This window comes from Mastomys coucha, unplaced genomic scaffold (assembly GCF_008632895.1).
Source record: "Mastomys coucha isolate ucsf_1 unplaced genomic scaffold, UCSF_Mcou_1 pScaffold21, whole genome shotgun sequence".
In the NCBI taxonomy this organism is placed as follows: domain Eukaryota; kingdom Metazoa; phylum Chordata; class Mammalia; order Rodentia; family Muridae; genus Mastomys; species Mastomys coucha.
Genome location: NW_022196904.1, coordinates 169,511,513 through 169,520,245, shown reverse-complemented (window position 1 = coordinate 169,520,245; position 8,733 = coordinate 169,511,513). Strand labels below are relative to the sequence as shown.

At 44.8% G+C, this 8,733-nt stretch overlaps 1 long non-coding RNA gene across 1 annotated transcript in view; it reads left to right on the top strand.

The window, feature by feature from the left end:
- The window catches only part of LOC116101169, a 4,573-nt gene extending 1,340 nt beyond the window's left edge, over positions 1-3,233 (top strand). The window contains exon 2 of the long non-coding RNA XR_004122821.1: positions 3,031-3,233. This is a non-coding gene — a long non-coding RNA (uncharacterized LOC116101169). The remainder of the gene's footprint in view (positions 1-3,030) is intronic.
- Positions 3,234-8,733: the final 5,500 nt, after the last annotated feature.

Sequence of the window (8,733 nt, the reverse complement as noted above, 5' to 3'; positions counted from 1 at the left end):
ACTCAGAAATCCGCCTGCCTCTGCCTCCCAAGTGCTGGGATTAAAGGCGTGTGCCACCACCGCCCCGGGGACTTTTTATAGGGCTTATGGCCCAAGTTAAACAAAGACTGAGGTCATTTTTCATTGAGATTTAAATCTCTGGTCATCTCCTAGGTTGAGGCAGCGGAGGCTCGTGGACAACGTGTGCACGGCCCTGGCAGCTCGTGTACAATGTGCGCATGCCCCTGGCCTAACCAACTAGCTGAATGGTCAGGCTTTGAAGCCCCTTGTTCTCTTGCCTGACCAGCTGTTGACCTTGACTGTCTATTAGCCTAGAAGTTTGTTATTATAACCTTGAAGGTGTTGCTGTTCTTAGACTTGGCAGGGTCTGTTAGCCATTAATTAGACCACACTCCTTTAGAATCGTGTTTACACGACCGACCCACCTATAGATTTATCCATGTGCAATGGCTCTTAGCACAATCATTACATGTGGTTCTAGTTTTTCTTGGTTACCTTGTACTTAACTCCGTGTGTGTGGCGGGGTGGTGGTGGCTGGATAGTCTTCATTGGAGACTATATGGAATCTGTTTGTTAGAAATAATTCTTACTATTAGTCTGTTACAATTACCTGCATTAGAAGCAATAATATGTGAAGTCAACAGTGTCCCCCAAGGGCTTCTGGGGGAGCCAGCTGGTCTGCCGACACTGACCTTGTCTCCAGAGTCCATCTTTCCTCTTGAATCATCAGCTCGGTTACTTCTTGTTCCTTGGCCTTCCTGGGCTCTCCATTTTAATCCTAAATTGTTTTTTTTTTTTCTACACCAAGAAGAAATTTGAGCTTATCCATGGTGTATGTTGAGCTAGGGATGTAACTCCGTTGACAGAGCCCCTGCCTAGCATGCAAAGAGCCTTGGGTTCAATCCCCACTATAGCATAATGATCTGTGGTGGAACATGCTTATAATCCTAGCATTTAAGAGGTAGGGGCAGAAATTAAGGATCAGAAACTCAAGGTCACCTTTGGCTGTATAGTGAGTACAAAGCCAGCTGGGGCCCTGTCTCAAAATATGTATACATGTATGCATTATGTATATATGTATATATATATGTATGTATGTATATTTGAGGAGGTTTATGTATACATATTTAAGAGGATATATGTGAGAGCATTTATATTTATGGTCTTTTGACAGTTTTATCTCTTTCTTTATACATTATTTAATATGGCTTCAAAATTCCATACACAGTGTGCGTTACATTTCTGCTGGGTGGTGGTATTGTAAGATCCTGAGTTTTGTCTATGAAACAGATTGACAAGTTGTAGTCATATAGGATCTTACTTTAGGAATCACTCCTCAGTGTGTGTGCGCGAGCGCATGCACACGTGCACGTGTGTGTCTGTGTGTGTGTCTATGTGTGCGTGTATGTGTATGTGTGTGTGTATGTGTGTGTGTGTGTGTGTGTGTGTGTGTGTGTTAGAGCACAGTCCACGGTACTTGTGTGGAGATCAGAGGTCAACTTGTGAGAATCACATCTGTCCTTCCACCTTCCTGGGGATCACACTCACGTTGCCAGGCTTGGCAGAGAGTGCCTTTTACCCACTGAGCCATCTCACTGGTCCCATGTTAACATATTTGCTAAGGGGGGAGGGAAAAGACAAAGCCATTCAAACAACAACTACCCACCACTGCTACTGTGTCCTAAATAACAGGAAAAAAGGACACAGCAGAAGCAGTGAATGAATTTGCCCTGAGGTTTTCATTTCCTTGAGAGCTGTTTGTATGGACTCTAGTCTGGCTTTTGAGCTTCTCCCAGTTAAGCGTGGCCTTTTTGGTAGCCTGTATAGACCACCACTCCCTAGCTGTATCCCAGACTCACATTTGGGATGGTTATATACCTCGAACTCCTCCATGGTGACATGGGCTTACTTGGCTTTACCCCTACAGTTGACCAGACTGCCTCTCTTGCCCTGGCTCCAGGCTGCTGGCACCTCACTCAAGGGCAACCCTGTGGGTGGGCCCTGAGGTGTTTACCTCCAGTCACTTTATTGACACTGCTCATTTGTCAAGGTTATAGCTTTTTATATCAGCACCTCTGCCCTGTGAATGTTCCAACGCCTTTCTCTGGGGCGTAGCTTTTCTTTGGTCTCCGTGCGTTCATCTCAGCGCTGCTTCTTGGAAGTGTTTTGGCTGGAAACTTGTCAGCACCCATTTCTACACTTCTGAGTTGTGTGTGAACTGTCTCTTGTCTCCACAGGGAACGGCTGGCTTGGCTGCATGCTCACCGGGAGTTGTGCCAGTCTTCTGGGGGGGGGGGAGGTCTCTGCAGGTGTCAGACATAGAAGCAAACCACAAAGTGAGAAGGAAAACTTGGCTCAGTTGACTTCATCAACCTGGATCAAACTTTCTAGAGGGTCTGATGCCAGGCAGTTTATTCCCAACAAGTTAAGTTTCCATATAATACAGTCTCAGTGTACAAAGAAATATAATTACATCAAAACTTGACTCAGACTACATATCCTTCTACTTCTTGCAAGAAGATGGATTCTAGAGATAGGCTACCTGTATTAGCTTAAGGGCCTAGGGAATGGTCTAACCTGGTCTTGCTCATACACAATAGTGTAAATGTCATTTGGGGTGTTAGTCACCTCTGGTCTGGTTGTAGGAACTCGGGGGAAACCTGTGGCTATACAGATAATATAAGAGCTATTTAGACTATTGGTATCTCTGGTCCTGGTTGTGGGAGCCTAGGGAACGAGCCCCTTACTGTAAGGTTTATTTAAATTACTAGCTACTTCCAGTCCTGGTAGTAAGAGCTTGATGTGGCCTGGCCTGGCCCAACAGGTAACGCAGACCACCAGGCTGTTAATAACTTCCAATTCTCAGATCTCTGGGTAGAAGAGCAAGCTGTACATCTTTTCCACTGGAAAGACAGTCCTGTGTGCTTCACATTCTTGGCTTCTCTGGAAATCTGTGGGCTGTGGGCTCAAGGCCCCTGTGCTTGCTCCCAACACCTCTGAGCTTTGCCTGCCTTCTTCTCTCATCTGCAGTCTCCTGGGTGAAGTCGAAGGCAATTCATCTCCTTGTACCTTTGAGTGAGAATAATCAGAAGGTGCCGTGTGTCAAATCGATCAGTGTATGGTCCTCCTTGTCTTCTGCTGGCTATATGATGACTTCACACAAGGATCACAAACTACCTAAGCTTCATCTTTCTGATTTGTAAGACGGGGAAAATAAAAAATTTCCCAAAGGCTTTCTAAAGAGTCACAATGGAGAATGTCCAAGGAGCTTTAACATGCGTTACCCATGGCAGGCTCAAAAGATGGTACCTGCAGTACCCTCCTTTCTCTGCATTTGCTAGATTTGTGCTGTCTCACGTAGTAAGTACTGCCTGTGGCTACTGAACCCTGGAAGTATGGCTGGTCTTAGTCAAGACATGCAGCCAATAAGAAACAGACTCCAGGGCTGGAGAGATGGCTCAGCAGTTAAGAGCACTGACTGCTCTTCCAGAGGTCCTGAGTTCAATTCCCAGCAACCACACGGTGGCTCACAACCATCTGTAATGGAGTCTGATGCCCTCTTCTGGTGTGCCTGAAGACAGCAACAGGGTATTAATATAATTAAAATAAATCTTGTTTTAAAAATGATTCATTCAAAAAGGAAGAAAGGAAGAAAGAAAGGAGGGAAGAAAGAAAGAAAAAACCAAGCTTTGAATAACAAACAGGATAAATAACTGATAAATTTTATTTTGATTATATATTGAGATGGACAGTAATTAGGATATATTGGGTTAAATATTGTTAAAATTAATTCCATATGTTTTTGATATATTATTTAATATAGCTTCCAGAAAATTCACATTTTCATTCTACTATAGAGGACTATTGTAGGATCCTGGTTTTGGTCTGGGAAACAGGTTGGCAAGTTGTTGTCTGGGATCTTTCTTAAGTGATGACCCCTAGGTATGATTCCATTGCCCAGATGTTGGTCATGAGGATGCCCCACCTTTTCTATTCATTTAGCCTTAAATGCCTGCCTGGTATCAATGCTTGCTTTCCTACACGGACTTGGAAAGTTAAACTACAGCAGGTAATGCAATAGGATGTTGTCTGGGGGAACATTATCTGGGAATGCCATTGGACCTGGTGGAGAGGCTTCTCCACCAGGAAGGTTATCACAGCTCAGGAGGAGGTCGTGAATGGAACAGATATCTGGCTGATCAACAAGTAAGTGGCGAGCACTGGGGAACAGTTACGATACTCTGTATGGTAGCACTTGAAATGGATTCTGACTGAACAGGGGATAGATAGGAAGGAGAGCTGGGATCTCACAGACTTGGCAAGGCAGCTAGAGGACTGGGCCTGTGGAGGGACAGCAACCGGGGCAGCCAAGAAGCTCTACAACCAACATTGAACATAGCTCATATCCCTGAGCGTTGCCTCTGGATGACCTGACGCACATCTTCTGCCGATGTGACTCTGTTCAGGACACAGATTGACAAGAGAGAAAGAAAGACACACCTGACTGGTGAGCTCAAGTCAGGAGCCTCCCTGGCCTATTAGGCTTCTTGGGGAGCCGTTTTGTGTTACTAGTTCCACCCTAGACCTGTAGGAAGTAGCTGAGTCATTCCCCTAGAGAGGAATATGGGCCACACCCTTCCTTTCCTTATTCCTCAGCAACAAAGGAACACCTTGTTTCTCATTGTCTTTTCCACTTAGATTAAAATGTGGGTGTGAAGTTTGCCCGTATCCAAGTCTCTGTGCATATAAAATGTTGGCAAGCTTGGAAGCTACATGCTAAGATTTCTGGACTAGGCTGGGGTCCTGGGCCAGACCAGAAGGAGAGCTACACTAGCAAGTGGCAGATTGGCTACTTTTCTCATCAGTGTGGCAAAGTCTGCATCCCAAGCAACTGAAAGCAGGAGAAGTTCCTTTTGTCTCAGAGTTTCCCACCATGTTAGGGGAAGGTGCAGTGGCTGGACCAGTACAGTCCATGGTAGCAGGCGCTTGCAGAGCATTTTATATCTTAGTGAATCAAGAAGCAGAGGGCTCAAGCCAGAACTGGGACTGAGATAAAATACCCAGAGGCCAGTACCAGGAGCTCACCCTCCTAGCCGTGCCTAGCACCCCAAAACAGCACCTACCAGATAGTGCGCAAATCCTTAAATACAAGAACTCATGGTGGGCATTTCATAAAAGATGACATCTTGCAGACTGTGATAGGTGTAAGAACATAGTCTGTTCATTTTCTGAGATTTTGGAGGGTTTTACTTGTAGTAGCTTGCATAATTAATCTGATTAATGTAAAGATATTATCTCAGCAAAAAGAGGTGTATGATTCCCACTCTAGGAAGAACCCCAAAAACCAAATATAATAATGGGCAAACAAAATTTGTACTAACATTCGATGAAAACTCTAACAGTTGAGACAACCAGGTGTTCAAGCCTTGGATTAGCTCGTTGTCCTCTGTACTGACAGTACATGAGAAGCCAAATTATAATCACATGGTTACTTAATAACATGAAGATAACATGATACAAAACACAGGGGTATCTGTTTTATAACTGTACAATTTCTGACTGCAGAAAGATTTGATTACTTAATCACTGAGCTATGTCTCTCCCAATTGAGTTCAAGGGTGTTCCTTGAGACGGGACAAGCAAGACACACCTTCCTAGGGCAGCAAGCATTTGGGTTGAAAGACCCCCAGAACTGGGGAGATCCTTACTCAAGTCTCGGGATGACACGACCACCCAATGACTCACGAGAGACCAAACTTGCTGCAATCGCATGAGGTTTATTGGGGATACCGGTACCATGGTGGATCTCGTGACCTTGTCGGCCAGAGGAGTTCGACCCCGAACACAAGAAGTGAGGGGTGTTTAAGGGAAAAACCACAAGCTGGGGGCAGGGAGAGGGTTACCAAGGAAACAGAACATAAAAACAGTGGAAAATTTTAGAGGGACCCAGCCCAAGGTATTCAGTTAGGGAGGGGAACATATTCATTCTAGGAATGTAATCTTCATCTACCCGGTCGACAGGGTGGAGAGTCTCATAAGCCAGTAGACCTTCATTCCTAGTTCCACCCTCATTGTGGATCATTCAGGAGGGGCAGGTATCGGAAACCAGAGCCCTGAGGCTCTGAGTTAGCCAAATTCCTGGAACTAGCTACTCCACCTTTTTTGGCTTGTGGCAGAGGTTTTCCATACCCCCTTTTAAGTAAAGGTTACACATTATACATACATTTCTATTAAATGCCCTCATTTTAAATTCTAAGATTCTCCAGCCTTTCAGGGTAATAAAGGCTAAGTACCCCAAATTAGTCATTCACATTAAAACATACAGATGTATATTAATCAGGATGTAAAAAATTACAGCAGTTGAGGGGGGAGCAAGGAGTCTTAAGGAAGTATTGAGCTTGAAGCATGAAGCATGAAGCTTTGGGTTTAGTATAAGAAATAAGACGGCAGAGTTGAGAACACAGGCTTGTCATGCCCACAAGCTCCGAGTCACCACCTCCTCAGGACATCTTGCAGGCAGGATAGGTTGTGGTTCATAGATTTTGTAGTTGGGTTGGTGTCCCAGTCCCACCACTGGGAGCCTAGCCTGGTTATAGAAGATGGTAGGTTTAGACTCTATATTCTCCATTACTAGAAGTCCTCACCAGGCTCAACCTCAGAGGTCCAGGGAAGTTTCCACTGTACTAGGTTTTCACACCTCCCCCTAAATGCCCACCTATCTCAGTTGTCTCTCCCTGTGTCCCTCCAACCCCCACCTGATCCCTCCTGGTCTCATTCCCACCAGCCCCGAGTCCACCCACAAAATCTGTTTCATTTCCCATTCCCATGGAGAGCCATGTGTTCCCCATAGACCTCTCCTCTTCATCTAACTTCTCTCAGTCTGTGGACTGTAGTGTTATTACTCTTACTCAACAGATAATATCAACTTATGAGCACATATCATGTCTGTCTTTCTGGGTCTGGGTTGCTATACCCAGAATGGTTTTTTTCTAGTTCTAACCATTTGTCTGCAAATTCCATGATGTCATTTTTTTTCCCCCAAGAGCTGAGTAATTGTGCTCTGTTGTGTAAATATACCACATTTTCTTTATCCACTCTTCAGTTTGGGGACATCTAGGTGGTTTTCAATTTCTAGCTGTTACTAATAAAGATGCTATGAACATAGTTGAGCAAGGGTCCTTGTAGTAAGAATGGGTGTCTTTTAGGTTTATGCCCAAGAGTGGTACAGATGGATCTTAAGGTAGATCAATTCCCATCTTTCTAAGGAACGGCCATATTGATTTCCATAGTGTCTGTACAAATTTGCACTCCCACCAGCAATGGAGGAGTGTTCCCCTTGCTCCACATCCTCCCCAGCATGAGTTGTCACTTGTGTTTTTGATCTTAGCCATTGTGTCAGGTTGTACTGGCTGGTTTTGTGTGTCAACTTGACACAGGTTGGAGTTATCACAGAGAAGGGAGTTTCAGTTGGGGAAGTGCCTCCATGAGATCCAGATGTGGAGCATTTTCTAATCAAGGGGGTAGGGCCCCTTGTGGGTGGTGCCATCCCTGGGCTGGAAGTCTTGGGCTCTATAAAAGAGCAGGATGAGCAAGCCAGGGGAAGCAAGTCAGTAAGAAACATCTCTCCATGGCCTCTGCATCAGCTCCTGCTTCCTGACCTGCTTGAGTTCCAGTCCTGACTTCCTCTGGTGGTCAACAGCAATATGGAAGTAAGCTGAATAAACCCTTTCCTCCCCAACTTGCTTCTTGGTCATGATGTTTGTGCAGGAATAGAAATCCTGACTAAGACACAGGTGTAGGATGGAATCTCAGGGGCATTTTGATTTGCATTTCCCTGATAGCTAGGGATGTTGAATATTTAAGTGTTTCTAAGCCATTTGAGATTCCTCTCTTGAGAATTCTGTTTAGGTCTGTACTCCCTTTTTAAATTGGATTGTTTGGTTTGTTGATGTCTAATTTCTTGAGTTCTTTTTCTATTTTTGGATATTAGCCCTCTTTGAAATGTGAAGTTGGTAAACCCGAGGTCCACAACACAAGATGGAGCCCAGGCCTGACACTGCCTGGACCCAGAAACTAGAAAACTAGCTCAAGACCTAGGGTAGAACCAAACATGACTGGCAAAATAAATAATAAAAGTCAATAAAGTGATTCCTAATGATATTCTGCTATATTTATAGGATCAGCGCCCAATCGTCATTAGGGAGGCTTCCTGCAGCAACCAATGGGAGCGGATACAAAGACCCACAACCAAACATTAGGAGAATCTTGGAAAACCCTGAAGGAGACAGGGAGGGGGAGGATTATAGGAGCCAGTGAGGTTAAGGATACCACGGGAATGTGGCCCACAGAACCAACTAAGCAGGGTTCATAGGGGCTCACCAGAGCCTGCGTGGGTCTGCAGCAGGTTCTCTCTCTACCTCTTTAGCTTGGGTTATGGTTGGATTCCTAACAATGGGAGTAGGGGTGTCTCAGACTCTTCTGCCTGCTCACCAGCCCTTTTTCCTCCCACTAGGTTGCCTCATCCAGCCTTAGGCTATTGTATTGTTAAGTCAAACTCAGTTGATATCACTGGGAAGCCTGCTCTTCTCTAAAGGGATGTGAAAGAGCCATGGATCTGGGGAAAGGGGTGGGAGGACTGTGAGGGGAAGCTGCAGTCTGGATGCATTGTATGAGAGAAGACTACATAAAAAATAAAATAAAGAGAACACAGGCTTTTTTTTTTTTTTTTTTTTT